The sequence below is a fragment of the Scyliorhinus torazame genome, chromosome 3, assembly GCF_047496885.1.
Source record: "Scyliorhinus torazame isolate Kashiwa2021f chromosome 3, sScyTor2.1, whole genome shotgun sequence".
In the NCBI taxonomy this organism is placed as follows: Eukaryota; Metazoa; Chordata; class Chondrichthyes; order Carcharhiniformes; family Scyliorhinidae; genus Scyliorhinus; species Scyliorhinus torazame.
In genome coordinates this window covers 203,708,221-203,724,929 of record NC_092709.1, presented here as the reverse complement: position 1 = coordinate 203,724,929, position 16,709 = coordinate 203,708,221, and the positions used below count along the sequence as shown (strand labels likewise).

Here is a 16,709-nt window from a genome sequence, read left to right as displayed (position 1 = left end):
CGACCCCACTGTCCACTGGCATGTCGCCGGCTCAACTCCTGATGAACAGGGACCTGCGAACGACACTTCCAGCCATACACGTGCCCAACCTGGATCACCTCCCGGTGCTGCAGAAGGTGCAGCAACTCCGAGACCGGCAAAAACACGGCTATGATGCTCATGCCACCGATTTGCCCATGTTATCACCATCAGACACTGTTCGGGTCAAGAGCCCTGATGGAGGCTGGTCAGCTCCAGCTGTCGTTGTTCGACTGGTTGCCCCCGCTCGTATGTTGTGCATCTGGCTGATTGTTCTGTTGTGCGACAAAACAGATGGGCACTGCGCAAAGTTTCCTGCCCGCAACCACATTCTTCTCCGTTTCCTTCTGTTGTTTTGCCACCTCCTGATACCTCGACTCACGAGGCCACCAGTCAGGCTTCAATCCTTCCCATCAAGACGCTGTCGTCCCCACCACCACCTCTCCGGCGGTCGACCAGGATCAGACCCAAGCCACAGAGACTGGACTTATGAACATTTGTTCTGTTTGTTATGTTCTGTGTTCTCGCATTAGACAGCTGTTTTCACATGTACATATGTTCACGTCCACTGCGTGTATATATGTTAATGTTGGCCTATTCTTGTAAATACGTTCACATATGTCATCCAAACATAAAAAAAGGGGAGATGTCATGATATGCAGGCACACACATAATGATATACAGACAAGCAGCTAATGGACACAGAGAACAGGACATGATCAATAAGCAGGCAGGACACTCGGGGGTGGGATCTGACTATAAAAGACATGAGGCACTCACACTCCGCCTCTTTCCACTGATGAACATCTAGAGAGTCAGTCAAAGGTGTTGTTACAATCTCACACCTCCACCACATGGCTAAGAGCTAGTCTTGTTCAGTCAGACAGAGTAACCACACTTAAGTTAGCAGAGAGTCGAACTCACAGAGAACTGTGCTAACTGTGCTATTAGTTCAATAAACCTGATTGAACTAACTTCAAGGTCTGGAGTATCTTTCTGATCTGAGCTGCATCCAGTTGCAGCCAGTGTTAGACCAGTGTACCTAATACAATACTGTTGATGGCAAGTTTGGTGAGGTCCAGGAGCAGGTTCATGAGGCGGCCTCCCTCTGTTCCCACCTCCCTCCTGTTCCCCTCTGCACCAATATTATTTTGTACTCTCTTGGAGCAAACAATTAAACCAAATTAACAAAACGTGAGAAGTATAACAGGTAAGGCAGATGAACGTAGAGTTTAGAATAGTTCTTGGAACTCTGATTATTGCTATAACAGAGACTTGATTGAGGGAGGGACAGGATTTGCAGCAAAACATTCCAGGATTTAAATGCTTCAGGCAGGATAGAGGGAAAGGCGGTGAGTGAATTGCATTACTGGTTAAGGAGAATATCACAGTTGTACTGAAGGAGGAAACCTTGGAGGGCTCATAAAGCGAGGCAGTTTAGGTAGGAATCAGTGGTAGGAATAGGAAGGGTGCAGTCACTATGTTGGGGATTTACTACAGGCCACCCAACAGCCAGCGGGAGAGAGGGGAGCAGATATGTAAACACATTTTGGAAAGGTGTTAAAGCAACAGGATTGTTGAGGTGGGTGATTTTAACTACCCTATCTTGACAGGAATGCACTTAAATCTAGAGGCTTGAATGGGGCAGAATTTGTAAGGAGCATCCAGGAGGGTTTCTTGAAGCAATATGTAAATAGATCAACTGGTGAAGGGGCCATACTGAACCTCATATTGGGGAATAAGCCCAGCCAGATTATCGAAGTTTCAGTAGGGGAGCATTTCGGGAATAGTGACCATAATTCTATAAGTTTTAAGATACTCGTGGATAAGGAGTAGTGGGGAAAAGAGTAGTCCTCGGGTGAAGATGCTAAATTGGGGGAAGTCTAATTATAACGATATTAGGCAGGAACTGAAGAATTTAGATTGGGGGTGGCTGTTTGAGGGTAAATCAACATCTGACATGTGGGAATCTTTCAAATGTCAGTTGATTAAATTCAGTACTGGCATGTTCCTGTGAAGATGAAAGATAAGTAGGGCAAGTTTCGGGAACCTTGGATAACGAAGGATATTGTGAGCCTAGTCAAAAAGAAAAAAGAAACATTCATAGGGTCAACAAACAAAGAACAAAGAAATGTACAGCACAGGAACAGGAATCGAACGGAGTGAACAAAGAACAAAGAAATGTACAGCACAGGAACAGGCCCTTCGGCCCTCCAAGCCCGTGCCGACCATGCTGCCCGACTAAACTACAATCTTCTACACTTCCTGGGTCCGTATCCCTCTATTCCCATCCTATTCATGTATTTGTCAAGATGCCCCTTAAATGTCACTATTAACCCTGCTTCCACCACCTCCTCCGGTAGCGGGTTCCAGGCACCCACTACCCTCTGTGTAAAAAACTTGCCTCGTACATCTACTCTAAACCTTGCCCCTCTCACCTTAAACCTATGCCCCCTAGTAATTGACCCCTCTACCCTGGGGAAAAGCCTCTGACTATCCACTCTGTCTATGCCCCTCATAATTTGTAGACCTCTATCAGGTCTCCCCTCAACCTCCTTCGTTCCAGTGAGAACAAACCGAGTTTATTCAACCGCTCCTCATAGCTAATGCCCTCCATACCAGGCAACATTCTGGTAAATCTCTTCTGCACCCTCTCTAAAGCCTCCACATTCATCTGGTAGTGTGGCGACCAGAATTGAACACTATACTCCAAGTGTGGCCTAACTAAAGTTCTATACAGCTGCAACATGACTTGCCAATTCTTATACTCAATGCCCCGGCCAATGAAGGCAAGCATGCCGTATGCCTTCTTGACTACCTTCTCCACCTGTGTTGCCCCTTTCAATGACCTGTGGACCTGTACTCCTAGATCTCTTTGACTTTCAATACTCTTGAGGGTTCTACCATTCACTGTATATTCCCTACCTGCATTAGACCTTCCAAAATGCATTACCTCACATTTGTCCGGATTAAACTCCATCTGCCATCTCTCCGCCCAAGTCTCCAGACAATCTAAATCCTGCTGTATCCTCTGACAGTCCTCATCGCTATCCGCAATTCCACCAACCTTTGTAAAGAAGACTGAGTACAGATGAAGCCTTTGAAGAATATAAAGAAGGTAGGAAGGAACTTAAGCAAGGAGTTAGGAGGGCTAATAGGGGTCATGAAAAGTCCTTGGCCAACAGGATGAAGAAAAGGCCCAAGGCATTTTATATCTAAAGAGCAAGAGGGTAGCCAGGGAAAGGGTTGGCCTACTCAAGGACAAAGGAGGGAATCTATGCTTGGAGCCAGAGGAAATGGGCGAGGTACTAAATGAGTACTTTGCATCAGTATTCACCAAAGAGAAGGACTTGGTGGACGATGAGTCGAGGGAAGGGTTTGTAGATAGCCTGGGTCAAGTTGATATCAGTAAGGAGGAGGTGTTGGGCGTCTTTAAAAGCATTAGGTAGATACGTCCCCAGGCCTAATGGGATCTATCCCAGAATACTGAGGGAGGCAAGGGAGGAAATTGTTGGGGCCTTAACAGAAATCTTTGTATCCTCATGGCTACAGGCCAGGTCCCGGAGGACCGGAGAATAGCCAACGTTGTTCCTTTGTTTAAGAAGGGTAGCAGGGATAATCCAGGAAATTATAGGCTTGTGAACCTTATATCAGTGGTAGGAAATTTATTGGAAAAGGTTCTTAGGGACAGGATTTATTCACATTTGGAAACAAATGGACTTATTAGTGCTCGGCAGCATGGTTTTGTGAAGGGGAGGTCATGTCTCACTAACTTGATCGGGTTTTTCAAGGAAATGATGAAGATGATTGGTGAAAGAAGGACAGTAGATGTTGTCGATATGGACTTCAGTAAAGCTTTTGACATCAGGGTGGCACGGTGGTGCAGTGGTTAACACTGCTGCCTCACAGCGCTGAGGACCCAGGTTTGATCCCGGCCCCGGGTCACTGTCCGTGTGGCGTTTGCACATTCTCCCTGCGTCTACGTGGGTCGCACCCCCACACCCAAAAAGATGTGCAGGAAACACCAATTGGCCACGCTAAATTGCTGCTTTATTGGGAAACAAAAAGAACTGGATACTCTAAATTTATGAGAAAAAAAAGTAAAGCCTTTGACAATATGCCTCATAGCAGACTGGTACTGAAGGTGAAGTCACACGGGATCAGAGGTGAGCTGGCAAGATGGATACAGATCTGGCTAGGTCATAGTCAACAAAGAGTAGCAGTGGAAGGGTGCTTTCTGACTTGTGTTCCGCAGGGATCAATGTTGGGATCAGTGCTGGGACCTTTGTTGTTCGTAGTATAGATAAATTATTTGGTGGAAAATGTAGCTGGTCTGATTATTAAGTCTGCCAATGACACAAAGGTTAGTGGAGTTGCGGATAGTGAGGAGGATTGTCTAAGGATGCAGCAGGATATAGGTCGGTTGGAGACTTGGACGGAAAATGGCAGATGGGATTAATCCGGACAAATATGAGGTAATGCATTTTGGAAAGTCTAATACAGGTGGGAATTATACAATAAATGGCAGAATCCTTTAGGCGTATTTACAGGCAGAGAGATCGGGACATATAGGTCTACAGAACACTGAAAGTGACAGCAAGGGTAGATAAGGTAGTCAAGGAGGCATAGGGCATGCTTGCCTTTATCGTTTGGGGCATTGAGTATAAAAATTGGCAAGTCATGTTTCTTTTTTAAAATGAATTTAGAGTACCCAATTCTTTTTTTTCCAATTAAGGGGCAATTTACCCTGCACATCTTTGGGTTATGGGGGTGAAACCCACGCAAACATGGGGAGAATGTGCAAACTCCACACGGACAGTGACCCAGGGCCGGGATCGAACCTGGGACCTCAGTGCCGTGAGGCAGCAGTGCTAACCCACTGCGCCACCGTGCTGCCCTCTCTGTATTTCTAACTGTCAATGAGCTTCTCTTTCTTTCATTCTAATTAAAGTAACTGAAAATCTACGTGCAGCAGTTCTGCTATACATATGAACACACAAGAGTGCCTCTTTGAAATGGAAATTGTGCTCTAAGAATACTGGACCCGAGCAGGGACGGACTGCTTGCTCCTGAATTAATTGCAGCTGACAATCCCTAGCAGTAAAGTGTGATCCAGCTGTAAATAAATAAAGTAACCTTTTTGCTTAACCTCTTCCTCCCCATCTCTAATCGGCTACTATTGGCAGCTTGTTGGAAATCAATATAATTAACTGAATTGAATGGAACGCTTGCCATTGTTCACAAACTAATTCATATCCCTCCTTCAAAATAAAAAGCATTCCAAATTCTGATTTGTTACAAATTTGAGACGCTTCCATTTCTATTGCTGGGCCATGTATAGAGCATATTGAAGCTCTTTCATTTGTGCTGATCTGTTTACTCCAACTGAAACAGTACTGCAATTGTGGATAGGCCGAGGCTCTCTTCAGCTTCTCTTCCCCACACATCTACATGGTTCCTCAACAAGTGAAATGTGGGAGATTGTTTACCATGCTGAGAGTTTGTGACGAACATTCTAACTGCCAATAACTCCTCAAAGATATTTGAACATCGGCTGATTGGGGAGCCCTCTCCCACCATGCGATTTTGCAATTTCATGACATTTATATGACCATTGATAACTGAAAATGGCACAATAAAATTAATAACTCAAAATTGTGGGTGGGAGTGAGTACATGCTTAGATTGTCAGTGCGCGAAGCTCTATGCTGGATTGTTGAAAGTGCAGCATTCATAGTTTAATATTTGCCATTAAGTCTGTTTCAAGAATCACCTCCTGGGTGGGTTGGGGGACAGCAGAGTAGTTTAATTTATCTGACAATGTTGTCTCTGAGCTTGTGCCTGTTATCAGCAATGGTGAAGCAAGATGAAAGCAACAATAAGTGTGTTGTATCGGCGATCTTGGATTATAGTTGAAGGCAAGTGTAAACATATTAATTTTTGGAATCCATTTATTATTCAGTTTGAGGCAACCTTCATTCGTGGTTTTTCTTTATACATTTGAAAATGTTTCATTTTTCCACGGCCGTTATTAATTGCACTCTTTGTTATTCAACTTTCAGCAACCCTCCGGCAGCACTGCATAATTGATGCATATCCTAAAAAGAAAAATGGTATTCTGCAAAACCAATGGTGAGTTCAGGAGTAGGAAGTATGTTTGAAGCAGAGTTCGCAATCAGAAGTGGTGAAGGAACAGTGGCTTCAGTGACAAAGTGTATGCAAAAGCAGAGAGGCAAACTTGAGAAATAAACTAGTTGTTGGCAGTTAGTTAGTTAGGGAGGGGGGGCTGAGGCGGGGGGGGGGGGTGGGGTGGTATGAGTACTCTCTGTACAGGCATGAGCAATTAGAGCCAGCGCCTTTCTAAATACAAAGGAGCCTTCACAGCTCCTTGCATATTGTTGAGGGGAAAAAGGAAGTGTTTGTGTTGCCTTTTGGGAGTGGCTTGAAGTATTTTACATCACTAAAGAATATGAGCTTTTCAAACAAAAACCTTCAATAATCTTCGTACAGTGAGTTGAGAAATCTGAGATGGGAAAGTTCAAAGCATTTGATGGCATCCTTTGTCTCGGTTAACTTTGAAGTTCCATTTGTCATTTATACATATGATTACCTTCCAAAAATATTACTGCATCATTTTCTATGGTGTGTCCATCCTCTACTCAAATGCAGGCTTCAACATTCACTGTATGTGTGAACTTTATCTCAGATATTTATTCCATTCAAGAGATTCCAAATTTCTTGCCTTGTAAACCTCCAGAGATTTGTTAATGAGGGCATTTATATTTATTTGTATGTAAAGAATTGTAGTCCGGTTATTTGAGCCTAATTCACAGCTTAATAAATGTTGCTGCATTATATTCAGGAAGAGGAGGCTGGCAGGGCATTAAGTTATATTTTGCAGGGAAGAATAATAGATTGATGTCTGTGGAGTTTGAAAGGAAATACAAATTTTAATATGGTCCTCTATATACATTTCTGCAATGCTTTCTCTCAATCTCGTTTTACTATTTAATAGACCATGTTGGTTGAAGCAATATTGGCATTCATGGCACAGAAGAATGCCTCACTCTGAGGAAGAAAATATCATAGAATCCCTACAGTGCACAAGGAGGCCATTTGGCCCACCAGGTCTACATCGACCCTCCGAAAGAGCACCCCACGAAGGCCCAATTCCTCTTCCTATCCCTGTAACCCTGCCTAACCTTTGGACACTAAGGGGCAATTTAGCCTGGGCAATCCACCTAACCTCCACATCTTTGGAGTGTGGGAGGAAACCGGAGCACCTGGAGGAAACCCAGTCAGACACGGGGAGAAAGTGGAAACCCTACACAGACAGTCACCCGAAGCCAGAATTGAACCCGGGTCCCTGCAGCTGTGAGGCAGCAGTGCTAACGACTGTGCCACCGTGCTGCCCCACAATCTATCTATTTTTTAAAATACCGCAGTCTGCACATACATGTATACACATATGGAAACAAACAAAGGACAAACGGATAGGATTTCTGCAAAAAATGGGTTTTAAAGGATAGGCTTTTGAAAATAAAGGATAATGTTCACAGGGTTTTGATGTTGTTGATCTGGAGCTTCCTCATTGAAGAGAAGTAAAGTAGGACTTACAGTGGCGGCCATGGGGTGACTTGTCACACGTTTGGTGGCTCCCACTCAAAGTGGAATTGCTTGGTTCTTTTTCACCCAGTTTAAAGGGTGTTTACTGGTGCGAGGTGCATGAGCACTGAGAAATAGAAGTGCTCCCTCAGTGGGGCCGGTTTATAGTTACCAGACGAGGAGTGTACCAAGTAAGAGGCAGCAACCTGGACGAGAGATTATTCGAGGTGCAACACAGGAAAAGATGGCGGAGGATGCTGGGGTGGCGTTGCCACCCAGTGGTCTACTGCAAAACTGGTAGACATTTTGAATGCTGAGTTCCAGCAGCAGAGGCAGAAGGCCTTAGAGAAGTTTGTAAGGATGGTGGTGCGAGGGCAGCACGGTGGTGCGAGGGCAGCACGGTGGTGCGAGGGCAGCACGGTGGTGCGAGGGCAGCACGGTGGTGCGAGGGCAGCACGGTGGTGCGAGGGCAGCACGGTGGCACAGGTTTGTTCCCGGCTCTGGGTCACTGTCCGTGTGGAGTTTGCACATTCTCCCTGTGTTTGCGTGGGTTTCGCCCCCACAACCCAAAGATGTGCAGGGTAGGTGGATTGGCCACGCTAAATTGCCCCCTAATTGGAAAAAATGAATTGGGTACTCTAAATTTAAAAAGAAAAGATGGTGGTGCCATTTAGGGCGGCTATTGAGAGAGTGGAGCACAGGCTGGAGGTGCAGGGTCTGGTGCTCCAGAAGGTGGAGGAGTCAATGGGAAAGCAGGAGGACCGGCTGGTCTCGTTGGAGGCAGAGATGGTGCTCATGGTGGAGAGCCAGAGGAAGTTGAGGGAGAAGGTGGAGGACCTGGGGAATTGTTCCAGGAGGCAGAATTTCTGGATCGTGGCGCTGCTTGAAGGGATAGAGGAAACATAGGCCACAAAGTATGTCCAAGAGGTTGGTGGGGAGGGGTCTTTGACTGTCCCTCGGATGTGGACCGAGCACAGGCGTTGAGGAGGAGGCCGAAGTCGGTGGTGCTGCTGAGGGTGATGGTGGTGTGGCTGCATAGTTTCCTCAACAAGGAGCAGATACTGAGATGGGCCAAGGAAACAAGAAAGGGCACCTGGGAAGGAAACGTGCTGAGGATTTACCAAGACTTGGGTACGGAGTTGGCCAAGGGGCGGGCCAGTTTCAATCGGATCGTGGCTGCCCTCCACAAGGAAGGAGTGAGTTTTGGGGTGTTGTATCCTGTGGGTCATGCACCAGAATTGAGAGTTTTATTTTGACACGCCGGAGGAGGTGAGTCAATTTATGAGAGACCATGGACTGGGAGGTGTGTGAGGACATTGATCTTTGGAGATGCTAATGTGGGGAATTTGGGTCTGCATGCCAGGCGGCTTGGTGTATTTGATGTGTCTGGGTGCGGAGTGGGTAAGTATGTTTTACTGTTTCGGGGCAATTGCGGGAGAAGGGTGGCTGAGGGGAAAGTGGGTAAGCGTAAGGGCCACCATGCTAGCTGGTTGGCTAGTTAACGGGAGTGAAGTGCGGGGTCGATTTGTGGGGGAGGGTGGGGTAGTTGGGTTTATTTTTCTTTGTTCATGGGGGTACAGGTAGGGGGAGGGGGGTGAGGGAAGGGTGGAATGCTGATATGGGTGGATTTGGTCTGCCGCAGTTGGTTAAGGGAAATGGCAGCGTACATCTTGGAACGGGCCCGAGGGTGAGCAAGGCATAGACCAGGGGGAGCTGGTTAAAGAGCGGCTATGGCTGATTGGCAAGGGGAGTGGGCGGGGAGCCTCCTGACCCAGTTGATTACGTGGAACGTTTGGGGTTTGAATGGCCCGGTTAAAAGGTCACGCATTTTTCTGCATTTAAGGGGTTTGAAGGCGGACATTGTGTTTTTGCAGGAGACGCACCTGAAGCTGGGGGGGTCAGACGAGGCTGAGGATGGGTTGGGTGGGGCAGGTATTCCATCTGGAATTGGATATGAAGATGAGGGAGTGGCAGTACTGATCAATAAGAGGGTGGCTTTTGAGGTGGGAAGTATTGTAAATGATTCGGGGGGTGGGGGGGTAGGTTTCTGATGGTGAGTGGGAAGCTGGTGGTGCTAGTGAATGTATATGCCCCAAAATGGAACCATATGGATTTTCTGAGGTGGGTTTTAGCAAAGATTCCCGACCGGGGGACACACCGAATGATTATGGGGGTGGGGATCATAATACGGACCTGGATCCTAGGTTGGACTGGTCGTGTCCTAGGCCCGTGAAGGTTTCGGCCATGGCAAAGGAGCTGCTGGGGTTTATGGAGCATATGAGGGGAGGGGGGGCGGATTTGTGGCTGTTTGAGAGGCCGTGGGCGAAGGAGTTTTTGTATTTCTCACATGTGTACCAGGTGTACTCCTGGATTGATTCCTTTGTCTTAGATAAGGCGTTGTTGGCGGGGGTGGTTTGATCGGAGTTTTCGGCGATTGTGGAGGTCGGGTGCGGAGGTCGGGTGCGGAGGTCGGGTGCGGAGGTCGGGTGCGGAGGTCGGGTGCGGAGGTCGGGTGCGGAGGTCGGGTGCGGAGGTCGGGTGCGGAGGCCGGGTGCGGAGGCCGGGTGCGGAGGCCGGGTGCAGAGGCCGGGTGTGGGGTGGTTGGCAAATTAGGGGGTTTGCGAAAGTGTGAGTGTAGCCATCCGGAATTCTGGTGAGCTTTTTACTGGAGATTGGATAATTTGGAGCCTCCAGTGGGGGATGAAGATATGAGATGGTTTTTGGACAGGTTGGAGTTCCCGAGGGTTGAAGAGGCATTGGTGCAGGGACTGGGGCCCAGATCAGACTAAGGGAGGTGATGGACTATGTGGGATCGATGCAGGCGGGAAAGGACCCAGGTCTGGATGGGTTCCCAGTCGAGTTCCATAAGAGGTTCAGGTTGGAGTTGGAGCCCCTGCTAGTGGAACTGTACAATGAGTGAATTGTGAAGGGAGAGCTTGCCCCCCACGCTGTCCCAGGCTTCGATATCGCTCATTCTAAAGAAGGACAAGGATCCGGCGCAGTGTGGATCGTACCACCCAATCTCACTGTTGAATGTAAATGCAAATATGTTGGCGAAGGTGCTGGCGACACGGATTGGGGTTTGCATGCAGGTTGATAGGTGAGGGTTTGTGAAGGGCAGCAATTGTTGGCGAACATACGGGGGTTGCTTAATGTTATAATGATGCCCTTTGGAGGGCCGAGAAGTGAGAGTGATTGTGACAATAGACGCGGAGAAGGCATTCGACCGGGTCGAATGGTGTATTTGTTCGAGGTGTTGGGTCAGTTCGGTTTGGGCAGGGGTTTGTGGGTTAGGTTCGGCTGCTGTATAGTGTTTGGACAAACAAGGTCAGAATCGAATTATATGCATGATTTTGGGAGTGTCCGAGGTTGAGGGGGTTTTGGACAGGATTTTCGGACATAATGTCAAAGACGTTGGGGGTAGAGGTAGCCCTGAGTCCGGAGGTGGCGATATTTGGAGTGTCGGAGCATCCGGGATTACAGGTGGGCAGAGAAGCCAACGTTTTGGCCTTTGCCTTCCTGATAGCTCAGAGACAGATTTTGTTATGCTTTAAAAAAATATTTAGAGTACCCAACTCATTTTTTTCCAATTAAAGGGCAATTTAGCGTGACCAATCCACCTAGCCTGCACATCTTTGGGTTGTGGGGGCGAAACCCACGCAAACACGAGGAGAATGTGCAAACTCCACACGGACAGTGACCCAGGGCCGGGATCGAACCTGGGACCTCGGCGCCGTGAGGCAGCAGTACTAACCCACTGCGCCACCCTGCTGCCCGGATTTTGTTATGCTGGTGGGACTCGGAGCTGCTGAAGGCAGGGGTGTGGGTGAGCGGTGTGGCAGAGTTCCTGCATTTGGAAAAGATCAAGTTCACCATTTGAGGTGCAGAGGAGGGTTCACATCGAGGTGGAAGCTCTTCATCGACTTCTTCAAGGAGTATTGAGCCGTCAGCGACGGGCGGGGGGAGCGTTTTATTTTTTATTTGGGTGGGGGGCTGGGATGAAATCCTGGAAAAGGTAGGGTGGGTGCTGGGGTGGCAGCAGGGTGAATGGAGGGTATTTGTTCATGGGGGGGGGGTCTGCAGGGCGGGACGGGGATGTTTCCTGTTGCTGCGGGTTGGCTGGTGTATTTCTTCATTATGCATATGTGGAAAATGACTTCAATAAAATGTTTCTTAGAAAAAGAGTAGTCGAGTAGCCCCAGTATATGTCTGGGGGTTCTCACCAGTGAAGCTTCAGCATAGAGGAGAATACGGGGCTGGATCAATTCTCACCTCAGCTTTGCAGGTTTCCAAATGCAGACAGATTACACTCAGATGAGGATTCTCTGGCAGATTGATAACCACACATACATTTCTAGCAAGGCAAGGGGAGAGAGTCAGCTAGGGTAGCCTTTCTTCTCAGCTTATTGCTCAAAAATACACTGATTTCAAAAACAAGTCCAAAACTTAAAGCTTGTTTATGCCATGTGATTTCCAGTAAGTGACTGGTATTTGTCCTTGCCAGTTATTTTCCCCATTGATTAAAGTGATTGCAGTCCAAAATAAACAGCTCCTCCCACTCATGCCGGTCAGGTGATTTCCATAGAAAACCGTAGAATCCCTACAGCTCAGAAGGAGGCCATTTGGCCCATCGAGTCTGCACTGACCTTTTGAAAGGGCACTCCCCCACTACCCTGTCATATCCCTGCAAGCCCACCTAACCTGCACATCTTTAGACACTAAAGGACAATTCAGCATGCCAATCCATCTAACCTGCACAACTTTCAACTGTGGAAGGAAACCGGAGCACCCGGAGGAAGCCCACGCAGACACAGGGAGAACGTACAAGCTCCACGCAGACAGTCATCCAAGGCTGGAATTAAACCAGGGTGCCTGGTATGGTGATATGCCTACGGGCTATATCATAGATATTGTAAAATAATTCAAAATTGTCTAAGTAGGGCAGTGTCCTTCCAAATTGTAAAGAGAAAATCCAGTTTGTGAAGATATTGTTTTCCCAATATCTTGTCCTTTTAGTTGGTAGAAATTGTATGTTTGAAAGCTGCTGTCAAAGGAGGCTTGGTGCATTGATGAAGTGGCTTTTGTGGATGGTACGCACTCTTTCAACGCGCAACAGTGATGACAGGTCTGACAAATTCATGTTGGATCATGTGCTAATCAAGTGTGTAGCTTTATCTTGGATGGCATCAAGCTTCTTGGGTATTGCTTGAATTGTATATATTCAAGCAAGTGGAGAGTAATCCATTACAATCCTGACTTGTGCCTTTTAGATGATGGACAAGCTTTGGGGAGTGAGGAGCTAAGTTACTCACTGCAGAATTCCCAGCCTGTGACATATTCTGGTTGTACCATTTAAGCTTTGGGTCAGTGATAACCCCAGGAGGCTAATGGTGAGAAATTCAACATGGGTAGTGCCATTAAATGTCAAGACGTGATGGTTAGATTCTCTCTTGTTGGAGATGATCATTGCCTGGCAATTGTGTTGCATGAATGTTCTTGCCACTTATCAGCCCGATCCTGATGTTGTCCAGGTCCTGCTACATGGGGACACAGTCTGCTTCAGTATCTGAGGATTCATGAATGGTATTGAGCACTGCACAATCTTCAGCCAATGGAGGGAACGTCATAAATGAAGCTGCTGAAGATGGTTGGGCCTTGGACACTAGCCTGAGGAACGCCTGCAGTGATGTCCTGGTACTAAAATGATTTTTTTTTTAAATTTCCAATTAAGGGGCAATTTAGCGAGGCCAATCCACCTAGCCTGCACATCTTTGGGTTGTGGGGGCGAAACCCAAGTAAAACGGGGAGAATGTGCGAATTCCACACGGGCAGTGACCCAGAGCCAGGATCGAACCTGGGACCTCAGCGCCGTGAGACAGCAGTGCTAACCACTGTGCCACCGTGCTGCCCCGGAACTAAAATGATTGACATCCAACAATTGCAACCATCTTCCCTTTGTGCCAGATATGACTCCACAACCAGTGGAGAATTTCCCCCTGATTCCCACTGATTCCAGTTTTGCTGAGATCCTTGATGATATACTAAGTCAAATGCTGCCTTGGTGTCGAGGGCAATCAGTCTCACCTCGCCTCTGGTATTCAGCCCTTTTGTCCATGTTTGAACCAAGGCTGTGATGAGAACTGGACCAAATGATGCTGGCAGAACCCAAACTGAACATTAGTCAGCATGTTATTGATGAGTTAGTGCCATTTGATTGTACTGTTAACAACAACTTACATTGGTTTGCTGATAAGGGGGTAAATAGATTGGGTTTGTGGTTAGGATATACGTGTGTAGCTTTCTACATCGTTGAGTAGATTTCTTTACTGTTGCTGTACTGGTACAGCTTGGCTAGGGTAGGGCTAGTCCTGGAGCTCAAGTCATCAACACTACAGCTGCGATATTATCAGGGCCCATAGCCTTTCCATTCCTGTCAACAATTGCTTGCTATCATGTGGAGTGTATCAAATGAGCTGAAGGCTGGCACCTGTGGTGCTGGGAACCTCAGAAAGAGGCCAAGATGGAAAATTCACACAGCATTTCTGCTGAAGAATTTTGCAAATGCTTCAGCCTTCACTTTTGCATTCAGGGCTCATCCATCACTGAGGGATATTTATGGAGCTTCCTTCTCCAGTGAGTTGCTTATTTCTCTCCCACCATTCATGGCTGGTTGTAGAAAGACTGCAGAGCTTTGATATGATCCATTGGTTGTGGAATAATTTAGCAATTTTCCTAAAAAGTGCCAGCTTCTCACTGAAAACTGGTGTGTTTTTCTCCAGAAATAGAGCCAGGTTTTCACTCAGGATCTTCTGAAACTTTGACAAAATAAAGCAGGGGTGTGTGTTTTGCACCGTCAATCTGGTGGGGCAGGATCTCATGCTGCCAGCAAGCCCACCCACCTACACAAAGGGCACCCCAATCTCAAAGTGCAGTTCAAGGCCCTCCTCACCACTACCCCCAGACATTGGGACCTCTGGCAGGCGAGGAGAACCCCCCCCCCCCCCAAAACCCCACCCCCATCACTCAATGGTCGGGTCATCCCCCACACCAGGCAGGCATCAGGGTTACCCAGACCACACCCTCCATCATTGCTGGCATCAGGGAACGCACCCCCCCCCCCCCTCCCACTGTGGAGTGCCCTTGAGGACCTGCCCCAGCCATGATCCTGGAACTGCCAAACTGGCACTACCAACCTGGCAGTACCCCGACTGCCACCTGGCACTGTCAATTTGTCACTTCCCTATGTTTCAACCTGGAACTTAAGCTGACATTACTGCCAATATTGTCATGGATAGATGTACCTGCGACAGGTAAATTGGTGAGGGCAAAGCCAAATAAGTTTTTCCGTTGGCTTGGTTCTCTGACTATCTTCCCCAGGCCCAATCTGGCAAATATGTCTGTTGAGATTCGGTCTGTTGTGATGCTACGGAGTGAATTTTGGACTTTGAAACCCCACCCATTGTAGATTGTGCCCCATTGCTACAGTTACAACATTCTGGGCTAGTGCGCAGTCAATTCTAGTCCCAGTTGATCCACAGTCGCAACACTATTGAAATTATCAAATAATTCTTAGAAAAACACCTGAAGTCTTTGGTCCTTGGCTGTCCAATAACTACAGTCATCAGGTTTGTAAATTTAAACACAGTTAATTTTAAAAAATAAATTTAGAGTAGCCAATTATTATTTTTTTCTAATTAAGAGGTACTTTAGCGTGGCCAATCCACCTACCCTGCACATCTTTGGGTTGTGGGGGTGAAACCCACGCTGACACGGGGAGAATATGCAACTCCACACGGACCGTGACCCAGGGCCGGGATGCAATTAATTTTATTAACAACAATAGCAATAATCAAATATGCAGCAAATTCAACTGGTTAACTATTATCTAATTCCTAACCCTCCCTTTAACTTGCCCCCACCCTCTCTATACATACACACACACACACATGTCCCTTCTCGGTCTTATGGTTAAGATCAAGTGTAGTATCTGCTTGGTCTTTTGGTTCAGATCTGTTTTGTCTCTCTTGTGGGGACCATGAATTGGATTCAATTTGAATTCAAATTGGTATTTGGAGCAGGCATGGAGCTGGATTAGGGGTTTGCCCCTGTCCACACTCTGAGCCCTGGCTTTGTAACTCTGAAAAAGTAATTTAAAAAGAAAATATCCACACACACACACACACAAGACAGACAAACAAACAAAGAGGGAAAAAGAGGGGTGTAAACATAATGAAGAAAGTAAAAGGATAAGAGTCTTTGTTTCAGATGTCTTCTAGCACATCTTCCTTCAATCTAGGCTTTCAGTTTGATGTTTCTGCTTTCAGTCTGTAATGGTTTTTACTGTAGTTCATCCAGGTTCTCTGTATGTTCAGAGATACTGCAGCTATGCAGCTTTCCAGGCGAAAGAGAGAGTGAGTTTCACAGCTTCATCTTTGAGCATCTGGGACCAAACTGTCTTTTCCTTAGTTCTCTGAAAATCATCCCACTTGGGTATGGCAGAATCACCATCTGTTGCCAGGTAGGATATGGCCTTTTGGCCAATTCATTGGCCAACCAATCAAACCAAGTCCCTCCAATCTCTTTGGTGCCAAAAAGTCTGGGTTCTGTTGTACAAAAGCTAGCACAGTGTACTATTTTGTAACTTTTGAGTTCCTCACTGCCTCTGTTCAACTTAAACAGAGGTATATGTCCATTAAACATCCATGGATCAAAAATTATAATGGTAAAATAAAAGAAATGGGAGCTACCCTCAGACCTTCTTTCAAGTGGTGTTCAACATAGAGGAGAACTGATTCATCTGCTGAGGCAGGCAGTAGGTAGTAATCAGAAGGAGGTTTCATTGGATCACTATTACCATTGTGTTACCTTTCCCTTTAAGCATTGGTGAGGACTGTAAATGTACCCCAACATGGAGGTGCCCTTGCTGGCTAACACAGAAGGGCTGCACTTCAGTCTCCCCAAGCACACAGGAACATCGGGAAGGAGGGAAAACCTCTCTGCAGGGCTATTCATTGATGCGACTGCGAGATATCATGTGTGGTCTTAATTGGACTAATTATCTGCCCATTTCTGTGGAACAACAGCTGA

At 46.9% G+C, this 16,709-nt stretch overlaps 1 protein-coding gene and 1 pseudogene across 4 annotated transcripts in view; both read left to right on the top strand.

Moving 5' to 3' along the window:
- lnx1 (ligand of numb-protein X 1) overlaps positions 1-16,709 on the top strand; it is a 351,286-nt gene that overhangs the window by 106,897 nt on the left and 227,680 nt on the right. For 2 of the 4 annotated variants that reach the window (XM_072496762.1, XM_072496763.1), the window contains one exon: positions 6,080-6,149. The exons of the other annotated variants lie outside the window; for them this stretch is intronic. The gene's annotated coding sequence lies outside the window, so the exon portion shown is untranslated. The remainder of the gene's footprint in view (positions 1-6,079; positions 6,150-16,709) is intronic. 4 annotated transcript variants of the gene reach the window in all.
- Positions 15,571-15,776, top strand: LOC140409689 (U2 spliceosomal RNA; annotated as a pseudogene).